At 43.8% G+C, this 17,764-nt stretch overlaps 1 protein-coding gene across 1 annotated transcript in view; it reads left to right on the top strand.

The window, feature by feature from the left end:
* The window catches only part of LOC122792799 (extracellular matrix organizing protein FRAS1-like), a 4,352,848-nt gene that overhangs the window by 2,095,907 nt on the left and 2,239,177 nt on the right, over positions 1-17,764 (top strand). The window lies entirely within an intron of this gene.

Genomic DNA, 17,764 nt, shown 5'->3' with positions numbered 1-17,764 from the left:
TTGGACCAAAGGTAAAAGATACACTCACCAGGTGCGAACTGGAAGGGAAAACTCTCTCTGCTGTGGGAGTACGTTTTAACGTCCCTTCTAGACCATATCCCAAGGGTCAGAGAGGCGGGAAAATGTGGTTCAAGAAGTCCCAGAGATTTTTCCCGGATGCACAGGGTGATTCCTCCTTCAGAGGCAGGGGAGGAGGAGCTAATGGTAGACATTGGCCTAGAGGCAGGGGGGGTCTGCAAAACCAGGGTGGCCGCGATTCCTTTCGCGGCTGTCCCTATCAGCACTCCTGATGTGGGGCCTGGCTGTGCTTCTCTGGAGCCTGGCTCAACATCACCCAAGACAAGTGGGTACAAAGAATAATCACCAGAGGATACTCCATACCCTTCTTTATTCCACCCCACACCCCCAAGAAGATCCCAGATGTTCCACCCAATCACAGGGATCAAGTAACTATAGAAGTTCAAAAGTTGCTTTCAAAGAGAGTCATCCATACCATCCCTGCAGACCAGATAAGATTTGGAACTTCCAGATTCTTTTTAGTGCCAAAACAAACAGGGGACTGGAGGCCCATTTTGGACCACAGCAAACTAAACAAATCAGTAAAGAAGTCCAAGATGTTCTTTGTGTTTCACTGTTGCAGTCATTACATTTGGGTAATCTGCTGGCAGGTTGCCCTCAGTCGGCCTGATTAACAAAGTCTTGGGTCCTGCGTCAGTTGCTATCCCTTCTTCCATGACGTCAGGTCGTCAGGGGTATAAAACATGCAGCAGACACCATTTTCATCAGTCTTTCTTGCCGCGCGGTGCCCTTAGCAGAAGCAGTTTGCAAGTGCTGGTCGGCCGACTCCTGAAATTTTCATTTTCGAGTTTCAGAACTGAAGTCTTCAACCTAAAACTAAGTACCCCGTTGGGGAAACTTTTTCTTGCTCCTTACCGATGTCAGTAAAAGTTAATAATTGTATTACTTGTGGGAAGCAAATACCTCATAAGGATTTTGTAGTGCATTCCTTGCATAGACCCTGACCACAACGTGCCTTGCTGTTGGTATTTGTGCTAAATGTAATCAACACACTATTAAGCGTCAGTATATTTTTGCATCTAAATATTTTGGTTCAAGATTTAACTATCCAGAAATGTCATCAGTTAGCAATCCGACTACCGGAATACACAAAAAATACAAAGAAAAAGACAGAGCCAGATCGTCGAGGTCCAAAACTGTCAATGAACCTTCTCCTAAGACAGTCACCGGTTTGCTGGTACTCAGTGAGGCGCTTTCGCAGCCCCTGATACCTGCTACTTTTGATTTGCAGGCCTCTACTTAGACCCATTCAGAGTCCGGTATGCCACCAGACACTTTAAGTACTGAACCTGTGGATGTCTGTGCCTTAGATGGGTCTAGAGCTGCTGAGCAGGCACTAGCTTCTGAGGGTGTTTTCAGGCCTAAAGATTTGTATATTAAACCAACGCCATCTTAAAAACCAAGGCCAAAATCATCTTCTATGTCTAAAAAGACATTGCCTGGGCCACGTGCATAGGCCCCTATGCCTAAAAAACAAATTATCAAAATGGCTGAGGATTTAATTACCTTGATCAGGGGTTCCCAACCTAGGCAAGGCACTGATTATGAATCTTCTGATCAGGTTTCCATTTCTTCTGATCAGGAATTATCTATCCCACCTTATGAGGATTCTGATGCAGAAGAATCCATCCCTTCTGCTTCTCCTCCTGAGGATTTTTCTTTTGGAGAAACTTTGCATACCTTAAGAGAACATTTTCATTGGGAGAGTCAGGATTTTTCAGAATCTAAAAAGAGGCTTAGGGATTTCCTCCTCCTTCCTCAGCATAGGCCTTTGGCTATACCTCCTGTTCTAGACATTGTTGATGATGTTTTCTCAGAATCCAGCATGGCTCCTGATTCCCTGCCTCCAGCTCCTAGTTAGCCAGACCGATATTACAGGGTTCCTGACTCCCACAAGTTCCTTTTTAAAAACCCTACTGCTGACCCTGAAACCATTTATCAGGGTCCCAAAGGTGTTAAGGCTTCTACTGCTAAAAATCCTACCCCTTCTGATAGAGACTCCAGGGCGCTGGATAGATGGGGTAAGAAGGTTTATACGTCTGCAACCTTGGCAATCAGGGCTTTAAACTGTCAATTTCATATGCTTAAATATCAGCAGCATGTCATGGGCTTACTTAAACAGAAAATGATGTTGATTTCTGATTGTGTGGAAAATAGAGTTACAGGATTTATTGCATTCAGCTGAACAAGTTGGAAAGCATACTTTGCAATGTGGTTTTGATTCCTTAGAGGCCTCTTGCAGGGCCGCTGTAACTGGATCTGTGATAAGAAGGCACGCTTGGCTCAAGGATCACAATCTGCCTGATCATGTTACAGCAAAATTGTTGGATGCTCCTTTACAACAGGACAGTCTATATGGTAATAAGGCAGAAGAAGTGTTGAAAAAGATGGAAGACCAAGCTAAATCTATGCAAACTGTAAAAGATTTCCTACAAGTGCAGCCACCCAGGTTCAGTAGGCACTGGCCTACTAAGAACTGGTCCTTTCCAGTGCCCAGCAGAGCCGCTCAGGTCAAACCCAGACACTCCAAAGGCTCCAGGTTTCAGTCACAAGGAACCTACAGAACAAAACAATGGGGTGCCTCCACCTCCAAATCTTGAAGTAGCAAGGCACCTCCCTACGGTAAACAGTCTCAGTAACTTTCCACTGCCATCTCCAAGCACTTATGTTTTGGCAGCCCCTTTGGGGTGAAAACTAGAACTTCATGCACAAAATCGGCATCTAATTACCCAGGACAAGTGGGTTTTAAATATAGTATCCCAAGGATACAGATTTCATTTCCACACATTGCCACTTCCAAACGGATGGCCAGATCTGCCTCCAAATCAGTGGGCAGAGGCTCAGGAAACAAGTTATGTCCCCCATGAATATGGGGCTATTCAACCAGTACCAGAAAAGGAAAAGGGACAAGGTTTTTATTCAAGACTTTTCCTGGTACCCAGAAAAGCAAATCATGGCATCCAATTCTGGACTTATCCATTCTAAATACATTCCTGGACATTCCAAAATTCAAGAAGCTGACTCTACAACAGTTACTACCTATGCTAGGCAAGGATGCCTGGTTTGTAACTCTAGACTTAGAGGCTTACCTGCATAAACCAATCAGGGAATCTTGCAGAAGATACCTCCACTACAAAGCAGGCTATTTGCATTACCAGATGTTCATCGTGCATACAGCTGCAGTAATCACAGATGGGTTCTGTGCCGTCAGGCGGGTCCTCGGTCGGCCGAATTCCAAAGTCTAGGTCCGGCGTCGGCTGCTGTCGCTTTCTTTCCTGACGTCAGTGAGGCAGGGGTATATAAGACACAGCCGATGCCATTTTCTTCAGTCTTTTTTGCCGCGTGGTGCCCGAAGCAGAAGCAGTTCGCAAGTGCCGGTCGGCCAGCTCCTGAATTTACGAAAAATTGGAAACCGAAGTCTTCATTAAAGCTAAGTACCCGTTGAAACTTTTCTTGCCTCAGACCGATGTCAGAAAAAGTTAACAATTGTATTTCTTGTGGGAAGCAAATACCGCATAAGGATTTCCATTCCCTCTGCATACCTTGTTTAGGCCCAGACCACGACGTCTCGGGCTGTCGCTTTTGGCTACTTTCAATAAACGCACTATTAAGCGTCGGGCGGAGTTCGCCCAACACTTTTTTGGTAAAGCCTTTGATTATAAAATGTCGTCGGAGACTCCGACTACCGTTTTGTCCAAGAAACGCAAGGACAAGGACCAACACGCGAGGTCCGCGGTCCCCACTGACACCACACATAAACCAGCTACACGTGGTCCGGTTCTCAGCGAGACACCTATGCAGTCCCTGACTACCGACGACACTTCTTTGGCGGTGTCTTCTGTAACCGAGACTGCAGGTACCTCGGCCCATACCCCAGACTACAACCACCGAAGCCACTGTGAGCGTTGAGCCTCCTAATGTGGACAGGTCCACTTCCACCCATGGTGTCTTTAGACCCTCATCTTCCTTTTCCATTAAGGCCTTTACTAAGTCCAAATCAGCCAGGCATCCCAAGAGGCCTGTTGCACAGGGCCCATCTCCAGGCCCCATGCCTAAAAAGCAGATGCTTAAAATGGCTGAGGATTTAATTACCCTTATCAGGGGTTCCCAACCCCCTAAAGACAAGAGACCCAGAGTGGAGGAAGATTCTCCCTCTTCTGATCAGGGCTCCATTTTTTCAGATCATTCTGATGTAGAGGAACACTCTTACTCCCCTTTTGAAGATTCTGATGCAGAGCAGTCCATTCCTTCTGTATCTCCTCCTGAGGATTTTTCTTTTGGGGAAACCTTGCACACCTTGAGGGAACACTTCCATTGGGAAGGCCAAGACTTTTCTGATTCCAAGAAAAGACTTGGGGAATTTCTTTTGTTACCTCAATACAGACCTCTGGCGATACCTCCTGTCTTGTTTTTTCGGAGGCTTGCCTTAATCCGGATTCCCTGCCTCCGGCCCCAGTCAAGCCTGATAGGTACTACAGAGTTTCTAACTCTCACCAATTTCTTTTCAAAAGCCATAATGCTGACCCTATAACCATTTCTCAAGGCCCAAAGGGAATGAAGGCCTCTACTGCTAAGAACCCACTACCTTCCGAAAGAGAGTCAAGATCCTTAGAAAGGTGGGGAAAAAAGGTATATACCTAGGCCACCCTAGCCATGAGGGCCTTAAATTGTCAGTTTCATATGCTTAAATATCAGCAGTTTCTGTTATCACAATTAAGAAATAAAATGTCTCAACCTGAACAACCAGATTTGAAGTAGTTGCAGGATATGATGCATAGTGCAGAACAAGTGGGTAAACACACCTTACAATGTGGCTATGATGCCCTAGAGGCCTCAAGTAGAGCTGCTGTTACAGGATCAGTCATTCGTAGACATGCATGGCTTAGGGAACAAATCTTGCCTGATCATGTGAAAGCTAAACTACTAGATGCTCCTTTACAAAAGGATGTGCTATTTGGTACTAATGCTGAGGAGATACTACAGAAAATGGAAGAAAAAGCCAAATCTATGCAATCTGTCAAAGCTTTTCTACAGGTTCAACCACCACGATTTAGCAGAAATTGGCCTTCTAAAAACTGGTCCTTTCCAGCCACGGACAAGCCCCAAAGAGGTAGATACAGGCGCACAAGGGGCAGAGGACAATCACAAGGATCATATAGAGGCAGGCAATGGCAAACTCCAGCACCAAGAGGTGGCGAAGACAGCGCACAACAATACAGGAAACAGACCCAGTGACTTCCTCCTATACATGCCAAGCAAGTCTCGGCTGGCAGCACCCTTGGGAGGAAAGCTGGCATTATTTACAAGAAATTGGCATATTGTCACAACAGACAAATGGATCCTGGACGTTATAAACAGTGGCTACAGATTTCATTTTCACACTCTTCCAAAAATGAGAGGCATGCCAAACCTGCCACACAATCAAAGGGCAGAGGCACAACTACAAATTTCAAAGCTCATAGACATGAAAGCTATTCAAGAGGTACCTACTCACGAACAAGGTCAAGGTTTTTATTCCAGGCTATTTCTGGTACCAAGGAAAGGAACCGACTGGAGACCCATTTTGGACTTATCCATCCTAAATACATTTCTACTCGTACCAAAATTCAAGATGCTCGTATTTCAGCAGCTTCTTCCCATGCTGGGCAAGGAGTTTTGGCTGGTAACATTGGACCTCAAGGAGGCATACCTGCATGTCCCATCAGACAAAGCTGCAGAAGATACCTCAAATTTCTTGCAGGTTCAATCCACTATCAATTCTCTGCATTGCCCTTTGGCTTATCTACTGCACCCAGTGTATTCACGAAATGCCTAGCATCAGTAATTGCCTACTGCAGACTTCAAGGGATACAAATTTACCCTTATTTGGATGACTGCCTAATTCAAGCGGACAGCAAGCACATACTTCTGGAACATCTGGCTTATGCAACACGGTTACTGAATTCTCTGGGATACACAATCAACAAAGAGAAATCCAGGCTAACACCATCTCAGAAAATAACTTTCCTGGGTGCCAACTTGGACACAAACACCCAGATGGCCTATCTTACGCCAGAAAATCAGGGGCAGCTAACTCAGTACTTCAAAATACTAGCAAATTGTACCAGGCTTACTGCAAGGAAAATCCTGCAGGCTCTGGGCTTCATGGCATCTTGCATTCCTTTAATCCCATGTGCAAAGTTGCATATGAGGAAACTTCAATGGTACCTAAAAACCTATGGTCTCAACACAGCCACAGTTTGGAAACAATAATACCAATAATTCCATGTTTGCAAAAGGAATTTCTATGGTGGGTCCAAGCATGTCAAACAAACACAGGTCTCCCATTCCGCAAGCCTCAAGCAAATCAAGTCATCACAACAGACGCCTCAGATTACGCCTGGGGGGTGCACATGACAGACAGGTGCATTCAGGGCAAATGGTCCCAAAAGGAAAAGCACCTTCACATCAATCGAAAAGAAATGCTAGCAGTGATAAATGCAATTACAGCTTTCAAGGACCTCCTGCATCCAGGACAATTATTGATAACCACAGTAATGTGGTACATAAACAAACAAGGAGGAACACATTCATACCCCCTGTGCAGACTAGCCATGACACTTTGGAACTTGGCTCTAGAATGGCAAATCGAACTTCAAGCACAGTACTTGCCAGGTTTGGAAAACATGCTGGCAGACAATCTAAGCAGAAATATGACAGATCCACACGAATGGAAGTTGCATCCTCAAGTGTTTACAAAGATAATCCAAGCATGCGGGAGGCCAGACATAGATCTCTTCGCCTCCCACAGGAATCATCAATTGGAAAAGTTTTGTTCAAGGACCTTTCATCCAAAGGCCTGGAGAGTGGATGCCCTTTCATTCATTTGGACAGCATGGACAGTTTACGCTTTCCCACCTCTGCCTCTTCTGCCCAAGGTGCTCTTGAAAGCAAGAGCAGACAGACCGAAGATGATACTGATTGCTCCAGACTGGCCAAGACAACACTGGTACCCACTCCTGAGGAGCCTAGCACATACTCCTCCCTGGCCCCTACCTCTAATGCCTCTTCTGCTGACTCAGCACAGCTACAAAACTCTCCACAGTCAGCTGAAAACACTCAATCTCGCTGCATGGAAAATTCCTTAACACCACAACAGACCCTACTCCCCAAAGAGGTGCAGGATGTAATTTTGGAGGCCAGAAGGCCATCTACTAGAAAGGCTTACTCTGCAAAATGGAAACGGTTTTGCTCTTGGAATGAGAAAAAAGGCCAGGACCCTAGAAAGCTGAATTTGCCTCAGGTATTACAGTATCTAGCTGAGCTGCTGAACAGTGGACTTTCATTTTCCTCCATAAAAATCCATGCCTCAGCCATTTCTGCAGAATTCAACACGGATCCACCCTTATTCTCTCTCCCACTCTTAGGACAGTTCCTCAGAGGGGCTAAGAATATAAGACCACCAAGGAAATAACCAGTGCCAGCTTGGGATCTTAATTACATTCTAGAAAAGTTAACATTGCCTCCCTTTGAACCAGCTGCCTCAACAGATTTGCAGTATTTGTCCTGGAAAACAGCTTTCCTTCTGGCCATTACCTCAGCTCGTAGGGTTTTGGAACTACAAGCCCTCATGGCTGTGCAGCCTTTTCTCATCTTCCATCAGGACAGGGTTTCCCTTCGAACCAACCCGTCATTTATGCCTAAAGTGGTATCCAGGGTAGCTTTAAATCAAGCCATACACTTACCTACCTTTTACCCTAATCCTCAAAACAAAGGGGAAAGGTTGCTACACTCCTTAGACATCCATAGACAGCTACGTTATTATTTGGACAGAACAAAGCCTTTCAGGAAATCAGAACAACTTTTTGTGTCCTATGCTGTAGGAGCTCAAGGGAAGCCAGTTACCAAACAGACAATTTCAAAATAGATAGGCCACTGCATACAATTTTGTTACTCCTATCATGGAAAATCTGTCCCTACAGGCATCAGATCCCACTCCACCAGGGCCACAGCTACCTCTACAGCCTTCCTCAGAGGAGTTCCTACCAAAGATATTTTGGAGGCAGCCTCTTGGAGTTCTGTGCGTACCTTCACAAAACACTACCACCTGCCTTTATATTCCAAAACTAGAGCAGGCTTTGCCACTGCTGTGTTGCAGGGCATTCTGGCTCATCCCAGTTCCACCTAGTGCCTACCACCCTGTGTGTAGCTTTGGGATTCTACCCATCTGTGATTACTGCAGCTGTATGCACGATGAACATAGTACAGTTTTGTACCTACCATAAATGTAGATGTTCGAGTGCTAATACAGCTGCAGTACAGTTTACCCTCCCTCCTTCCCCTCTTGGTAAAGGCCTAGGGCCTAACCCCTTTTCATACAACCTGATGGGGTTATCCTTCTATGGTATATTTGCTTGCAACTACTGTTTTTTGATTATATTGCATTGCATGTATATAAATATAATTTATGTATTGCCTTCCTACTGGGGGCACCTGACATCTGGGGCAAGAAAAGACTGAAGAAAATGGCGTCGGCTGTGTCTTATATACCCCTGCCTCACTGACGTCAGGAAAGAAAGCAACAGCAGCCGACGCCGGACCTAGACTTTGGAATTCGGCCGACCGAGGACCCGCCTGACGGCAGAGAACCCATCTGTGATTACTGCAGCTGTATTAGCACTCGAACATCTACATTTATGGTAGGTACAAAACTGTACTTTCTCTGCACTGCCCTTTGGCTTATCTACTGTGCCCAGGGTCTTCACAAAGTGCCTGTCATCAGTAATTGCATTTTGCAGACAAAGAAACATTCAAATTTATCCTTATTTGGATGATTGTCTAATTCAGGCAGAAAACAAGGACACTCTTCTACAGCACCTGGCGTTTGTAAAAAGGCTTCTAACTTGCCTAGGGTACACCATAAATGAAAATAAATCACAACTGGTACCCTCTCAAAAAATTACATTCCTGGGTGCAAGCTTGAATACAACTGCCCAGATGACTTTCCTCACGCCAGAAAAACAAATCCAGTTGATGACTTACTTTAAACTAGTGGCCACAAAAACTCAGTTATCTGCAAGACAAATTCTGCAGGCCTTGGGGTTCATGGCTTCCTGCATTCTACTAATTCCATATGCAAGACTGCATATGAGGAAACTTCAGTGGTACCTAAAAAGCTTATGGAGTCAACATTATCACAGCCTGGAAACAAAGATTCCTATCATTCCTTGCCTGCAGAAAGAGTTCCTATGGTGGGCAGAGGCCTATCACCAAAACAAGGGACTGTCATTTATTCCACCCCCTGCCACCCAAACCCTGACTACAAACGCATCAGACTATGCTTGAGGGGCGCATCTGGCAGGGCATTCAGGGCGAATGGAGCCCAATTCAAATGCACCTGCATATCAACCAGAAACAGATGCTAGCTGTACAGAATGCTCTGACAGCTTTCAAGGACTTTCTTCATCCAGGGCAATTACTGATAAAGATGGACAACACCACAGTCATGTGGTACATAAACAAGCAGGGGGGTACCCATTCCTATCCCCTTTGCAAACTAGCCATGGCTTTGTGGAACACAGCCTTGACTTAACAAATACATCTATAAGCTCAATTCCTGCCAGGAAAGCAAAATACTCTGGCAGACGAACTAAGCAGAAATCTTATGGACCCACATGAATGGAAACTGGATCCACAAATCTTCACCATTTTGACACACAAATGGGGGAGCCCAGACATGGATCTTTTTGCCTCACCCCAAAACTATCAGTTGGGCAAATTCTGCACAAGAATCCATCGCAAAAATGTTTGGAAAGTGGATGCTCTATCCTTCATCTGGAAAAACCTATCAGTCTATGCCTTTCTCCCTCTGCCTTTGCTCTCCAAGGTATTACTAAAAGTCAGACAGGAAAAACCAAAAATGATTCTGATTGCTCCAGACTGGTCTCGCCAACACTGGTACCCACTCCTACGCAATATGTCACACCTTCCGCCATACCTGCCTCAGACACCTTATCTACTGTCTTAGCAGAACTATCAGATTCTACACAATCAGCTCCAAACTTTGAATTTTGCAGCATGGCTAATCAACTAATTTCATCAGTTACATCTCTCAGCAAACCTGTGATGGATGTCATTTTGGAGGCTAGAAGTCCTAGTACTAGAAAATCTTATGCTGAAAAATGTAAAATATTATGTGCCTGGAATCAGGCACAAGGAATAAGCACAGCAATGCCCAACATTCCTAAGATTCTGCAATATTTAACTGAGATGCTTCACAAGGGCCTATTTTTCTCTTCCATAAAAATCCTTGCCTCTGCCATTTCAGCTCATTACAACACAGGGCCTCCTCTCTTTTCTCATCCCCTGCTAAAGAAGTCTCTCAGAGGGGCCAAAAATTTAAGACCTCCCAGGAGAGCACCAACTCCTGCATGAGACCTCAATTTTGTGTTGGAAATGCTCACCTTACCTCCTTTTGAGCCAGCTGCTACTGCAGACATAAAATTTCTCTCTGGAAAGACAGCTTTTCTTTTAGTAGTCACTTCAGCTAGAAGGATTTCAGAACTACAGGCTCTCATGTCAGTGGAGCCTTTCATCATTTTCTACTTGGACAGGGTGGCGCTCAGGACCAATCCATCCTTTATGCCTAAAGTGGTATCAAGTGTGGCTCTCAATTAGACCATTCATCTGCCAACTTTTTTCCCAAATCCACAGAACAAGGGGGAGTGGATTCTGCATTCATTGGATGTACACAGACAACTAAGATTCTTTTTAAACAGGAAAAATCTCTAAGAAAATCTGAGCAACTACTGGTGGCATTTGCTGCAGGGGCAGAGGGAAAGGCTATTTCAAAGCAGACTGTTTCAAAATGGATAAGCTATTGTATTCGTTTCTGCTACATGCATCATGGTAAACCTGTCCCCAAGGGGATCAGATCCCATTCCATCAGGGCTGCATCTACTTCTGCAGCCTTTCTCAGAGGGGTTCCTACCAGAGACATTCTAGAAGCTGCTACCTGGAGCTCAGTTCATACGTTCACCAAGCATTACCATTTACCTCTCTTCTCTAAATCCACAGCAGGCTTTGCCACTGCTGTCCTGCAGGGCCTTATAGCTGCTGCTAATGCTGTATAATTCCATTCTCCCACCCGACAGCTCCCTATTTTTCTCTTTTTATACCTCTTCTTTCTTTTACTATGCTCAAAAGCCTTTTTGTTGTATTTGCTTTTATTTGGAGGTATATTTTTTGTGTTCAAAAGTACATGTATATTTTTATATATATATATATATATATATATATATATATATATATATTTTGCTCCCCATTTGGGGGGCACCTGACATCTGGGGCAAGAAAAACTGATGAAAATGGCGTTGGCTGCATGTTTCATACCCCTGACTACCTGACGTCATGGAAGAAGGGACAGCAACCAAAGCAGGACCCAAGACTTTGTTAATCAGGCTGACTGAGGGCAACCTGCCAGCAGATTACCCAAATGTAATGACTGCAACAGTGAATACACTAGAATATCTACATTTATGGTAAGTGTACGCAACTGTACTTTCCGAATGGTAACCCTGCAGTCTATAATCCCTCTATTAGGGAAAGACAATTGGATGTGCTCCATAGACCTCCAAGATGTGTACTACCATATAAAAATGGACAGAGCATCGAGGAGTCATCTACGCTTCCGGCAGGTGCCAGTCATTACCAATTTGGTGCTCTGCCCTTTGGTCTCAGCACAGCCCCCAGGGTGTTCACCAAATGCATGGCAGTAGTGACAGCTCACTTGAGACATCGTGGATTCCAAGTGTTTCCGTACCTGGACGACTGACTCCTGACTGCCACTACCAGGCACCTACTCCTACAAGCCAGGGATTCAACCATCCAGCTCTGTACCCAGCTAGGAATTACGATAAATTGGGAAATGTCTGCCTTGTCGTCTTCTCAATTTGTGACTTTTATAGGTGGAGAAATAGACACAGTCGCCATGATGGCTCATCTTCCTGCCGACAGAATTCAAAATCTCAGACAACAGATATACAGTTAACTTCCTCAACAAAAAGTTAAGGACAAGACAGTGCTGAAACTCTTAAGGACCATGGCTTCTACCATAAATCTAGTTCCACTAGCCAGATTGCATATGCAAATTCTTCAATGGCTACTTTTTTCCCAGTGGTCTCTTCAACAACTGCCTCTATCTCATCATATTCTCATAACAGAATCTTGCAAAAAAGACCTTTGTTGGTGGATCCAGCCTGATCAGCTAATGACAGGAACACCCTTCCTCCCTCGCCAACCTGTTGCTACTGTGACCACAGATGCCTCCCAGATAGGGTGGGGGTGGCATTATCTAGGCAGGGCTGTCCAAGGCACATGGCATGATCATGAGGTTCACTTGCATATCAGTGTCCTAGAGATGAGAGCAGTGCTTCTAGCATTGCAAGCACTTCATGACTTTCTTCCTCTAGGGACGATAGCAATCCAGTCAGACAATATGTCAGTGGTAACGCCCATTCACGCATGTATTTCGAATGCCACTCGTCCTCCCCGCGGTCAAGTGGTATTCGAAAGACATGCATGAATGGGCGTTCCTTTGTTGAAGGTTGGGCATTGAGCTGGCACCTCGGCACTGTAAAAATCTACTTGCAATCATTAGCGGACCGGAGTTCAGCTGTGGCGACCCTTAACCGGGAAAAGCCGAAAGAAGAATAATGGTTTCTAAACAAGCAAGGAGGAACCAGGTCTTACCCCTTTTGTTGAGAGGCTCTTCGTCTTTGGCAGTGGGCGATATCTTCCCAGTCTTTTCTAGTAGCAACGCATATCCTGGGGACAACCAGTGTGATAGCCAACAAGCTCAGCAGGGCAGTCTTGATGCCTCACGAGTGGTCTCTGATTCAGAAAGTAGCGGAACAGATTTTCTGGAAATGGGGACAGCCTTGCTGTGATCTTTTTGCCAGCCCTATCAATGCCAAATGCAGCAGCCACTTCTTCCTTATCTCCCCTCTGGGGGAGTCACCGAGAAACGCACTTGTTCACAATTGCCCTCCGGGACTTGTTTATGCGTTTCCCCCATTTCCGCTCATATCGAAAGTGATCCAGAAAGTAAAGTTCTTGGGAAGCAAAATGATTCTGATCACTCCTTACTGGCCTCTTCAGATTTGGTTCCCCATTCTTGGGCCTCATCTCCTAGATGATCCATGGACTCTTGACCCAGTTCCAGACCTCTTGACACACATGTCAGGCTCCCTTCACCCCTGCCTCCACACCCTCAGCTTGACAGCATGGCTGCCCCACCTCCATCCACAGTCAGGCTTCATGATTTTTCACCTGCAGTGACCCATATCTTTACATTTTCCCACAAACCTTCCACAAGGAAGTTATACGCTAGCAAATGGAGAAGATTTTCTATCTGGGCAAAAGAGAAAAATGTAGATCCTTACACAGCATCCATCCCCTTTGTGTTAGAATTTCTAACCGAACTTTTCCTTCAGGGATCAGTTGCTGCTACAATTAGAGTTCAACTGGCAGCGATATCAAATTTTCATTTGGGAAAACATGAGCCTAATCTGATGGCTCACAGATTATGTAAAACCTTCCTTAAAGGCACTACCTTGCTGAGACCTCCTTTTCAGGAATCTGTATCTCCTTGGGATCTAAATTTCATTCTGTCCAAACTTACTTCCCTGCCTTTTGAACCCGCACATTTGTGTGAATTAAAGTTTCTGTCTTGGAAGCTAATTTTTCTAGTAGCTATCACATCCACTAGATGAGTGTCAGAGTTGCAAGCACTGTCGGTCAAACCTCCTTATTTGATTTTTCATAAAGACAGAGTTTCCCTTTGTACAAACCCTTCCTTCATCCCTAAAGTTTGCTCTCAGTCTAATTTGAACCAAACTATCGAACTGCCTGTATTTTCTCCTAACCATTCAAACAGTGCAGAATATAAATTTCATCAGCTTGATGTTCACAGACAGTTATGGGTCTCCCTACATAGAACTAAGGAACTTAGAAAATCAGACCAATTGTTCGTGTCCTTTTCTGAAACTAAGATAGGTCTGCCAGTCTCTAAAGTGACTCTATCTAATTGGATTTCCAACTGCATCTCCTTTATCTACTCCTCCAATGGAAAGAACCTTCCATTGCTTCCATTGCTTATGTTCTTTTATAGTATGTACCTATATATTTACGGTCAATGTTATTGTAAATTGATTTTCTTTTTTGGAGCTTTTCTCCCCAGGACTCCATTGAAAACGGGTTCTTAAATGGCCCAATGGACTATCCTGGTAAACCAACTGCAATAAAATAAAATAAAATAAAAAAATAAATAAAAATTAAGGCTCATTTATTTATTTATTTATTTTATTTATTTATTTATTGTCATTTGTTAACCGGGATAGTCCAACTGGGCTTTTGGCCCATTTTCAGTGGAGACCCGAGGAGAAAAGATCCAAAAAATTGCATAATAGTACATTGATTGCATGCAGAAGTATATTACTAACATAGCTGAATACTGTAAAAAAGAAGGATTTACAAAGCTGTTAATAATAACAAAGTTGAGTACAGAAAAGTACAATTACAAACTGTTAGTACATGATATTGTATAAATTAGAGAATATACATAAAGTTCTATCATCAACATTTTTTTTTCTAGGGTAGATAGAGAATGGTGTGTAGAAAAGTGGGAAACAGGAGAGGGGAGACTAGGTGGGTTCATGACAGGAGCAAGTCTTGGAGTTAAGTAGAATAGTTTTTAAAGTGGGTGTAGTGGGTAATGGACCGTAAGCCAAGGGGGAGTTTGTTCCAGGCATTGGTGACAGTATGTTTATAGAGTATTTTCCCAATAGATTTGTTTGGTTGATATATGTCTAGTAGCTGTTGGTTCAATGTACGGAGGGTCCGGGATGGAGTATAGGTGGAGACTAAGGGAGAAAGAGATGGACAGAAAGAGGGTTTGTAGAGAACAGAGTGTAGTATTTGAAATTGAGATAGAAGCAGTTGTTGGGAGAGTTCTTGCCATTGGAGAGAGTTTAATGCAGTACAATGGCGTGTGTTGTATGGCGAGTTGGTGATGAATCTAGCTATTTTGTGATAGGTTTGTTGGAGTTTATTCAGGGTGGTGACTTGAATGTTGGTGAGAATGGGGGTGGTGTAAAGGAGGGAGGGGAGGAGAAGTGCCTGTCCAAGTGTCAGTCTAGCTTCAGGGGTGAGAAATGTTTTGTTTTGATAAATTAGACCTAGTTTTTGATGCGTTTTCTTTATGCATTGGAGTAAGTGGAGGTTGAATTGAAGTTTGTCATCTACTATGACCCCAAGTAGTTTTGTATGGGTATCAGGTTGAATAGTTGTGTTGTTCGAGGATTTGATGAAAAATGATGATTTATGATGAGCTAGAGATTGGGGAAGGAAGAGCAAGAGCTTAGTTTTTTGGGAGTTTGGAATCAATTGGTTATCAGATAGCCATTGCTTAGTGAAAAAGAAGGCTTGTTGGGTTAGGGTATGGAGCTTAGAGATGTTGGAGATAGATATGTGTGGAGTCAACAGCATATTGTATGAGAGAAGACTCTTTGCAGGAGGTAGACAGATCATTGGTGAGTATATTAAACAGAAGGGGACCTAGGATGGAGCCTTGGGGTACACCACAGAGGGTAGGAAGGAAGGGGGAGATGGATGAGAGCCATCTGACGGATTGTTGCCTTCCAGTTAGGTAGCTGGTGAACCATGCTAGGGAGGATGAGGATAGGTTCAGATTTGAGAGTTTGGATAGTAGTAAAGGATGAGAAACAGTATTGAAAGCCTTTGAGAGGTCGAGGAAGAGACAAGAGACAAGCTTATTGTTATCCATTGCCTCTGCAATAGTGTAAGTGAAAGAAAGGAGGGCAGTGGTAGTACTGTGGTTGGGACGAAATTCATCTTGGGTGGGGGTGAGTAGGTTTTGTTTGATAAGGTGGTTAAGAAGCTATGTGTGAATACATTTTTCTAGTATATTGGAGAGGGGGGTACAATGGCAATGGGTCGGTAGTTTGTGGGGTCAGTTGAGTTTCCTCCTTTATGTAGTGGTAGAGTGAAGGAGGATTTCCACAAAGTAGGAACAGTTGATTCAAGAATTGATCTGTTTATAAGTAGAGAGAAAAGGTAGGCAATAGAGTCAGCAGCAAGTTTAAGGAAGGTAGATGGTAGTTTGTCTGTGGAGGCAGAGCAGGGTTTGAGCTTAAGAATTAAAGATTTAATATATGAGGTAGAAATGGGCTGAAAGGAGAACTGAGTTGAGGATTGGGTATTGGTGTAGGTTGTGAAGTTAAGTTTGGCTTAGTGGGTATGAGATTCTGGATAGTATTAATAAAATGTTTGTTTAGGAGGGTAGCAGTTTCTTCAGGAGATGAGTCTGGGTAGGGGGAGGGGTTAGAGGGTCTGCCTGGGTAGAGGATATTTTTCAGAGTAGACCCATATTTGCGAGGGTTAGATGAGTTGCTTAGCTGTGCAGAGTTGTAGTAGGATTTTTTATCTAATGCAGTGTGCTTTTTGATAGGTTTCTTAGTTGTCTATATTTGTGAAGGGGGGGGGGGAGTTATTTTGTTTTAGTCCAGGCTTTCCAAGCACTGTCCCATTGTTTCTTTAGTGACTTTGTTTCTTTAGATAGCCATGGAGCAAAGTTAGATTTAATTCTGATTTTCCTAGAAGGAGCTAGGGAGTCTAGATCTGCTGCTTTTCAAGCCAGAGTTCCAGTTGACAGTATTGGTGCAGCAGCAATTTGGGTTACCCCTCATACCTTTATTACTCATTACAAATTGGATTTGACCTCCAGGGGTAGAGCCTCCTTTGATTCCATGGTTCTTAGGAGTATATTCCTGTGAGCCACCCGGGAAAAAGGTGCTAGGGACGCTGTCCCATATGTAAGAATGAAGGTGAGATAGGACTACGGAACATGAAGTTATATACTCACCATAGCATTCCATTTTTGTAGTCCATCTCATCCTTCATTCTTACGAACCCACCTACCTACCCCCATCCTTGGATCTGGAGACAGGATAGTATTGCCTTTGGTAGGGGGGAGACCTTTCATTGTTGTTCCTTCTGGATAACTTTTTCTATCACTCTTATAGTCAGCAGCAAACAAGATCTGGGGATTCTTACTAGTACACTATGGGATACCTACCTTGCCACGAGCCAACTAAGAGACTTTGAGCTTTGTAATCAGCCGAGTCGGAGCCGAGGATTGGCTCCAAACCCATATTTAAGAATGAAGGATGAGATGGACTACAAACATGGTACATTATGGTGAGTACATAACTTCTTTTTCTGTGAATTGTAATGTATCATAAATTGTGAGCCACTGGCATTCCTAGGGGACACCCCATGACTAATTCACATTAGCCGCCCCACAGATTGTCACATTACACAACTGCTGCATGTGATGAAGACCCACTAGCATTAAACCATAGCTATAGGGTGGTCTAAGAATCAGAAAAGCTTACCATTGGTGGTAAAATAGCCATGTTAACTCATTACAGCCTAGTAACATCTCCAGGTGTTTCTTTAGTTACTTGTTCATATTTACATTAATAATTCCAAAAAGATCTCAAGACTTTCACGATAGCAAACACAAATATATTGATATTTCACACCTGTCTAGAGCAACTAAAGAGATATTGAATATCATTTGTTTACCATTTATTTATGTTGTAATGTTCATATTTTTCTAAATATC

The sequence above is a fragment of the Protopterus annectens genome, chromosome 2.part0 (assembly GCF_019279795.1).
Source record: "Protopterus annectens isolate FY-2018-M chromosome 2.part0, PAN1.0, whole genome shotgun sequence".
NCBI lineage: Eukaryota > Metazoa > Chordata > Ceratodontiformes > Protopteridae > Protopterus > Protopterus annectens.
The sequence above is the reverse complement of the archived record's forward strand: the minus strand, read 5'-3'. Positions and strand labels throughout refer to the sequence as shown.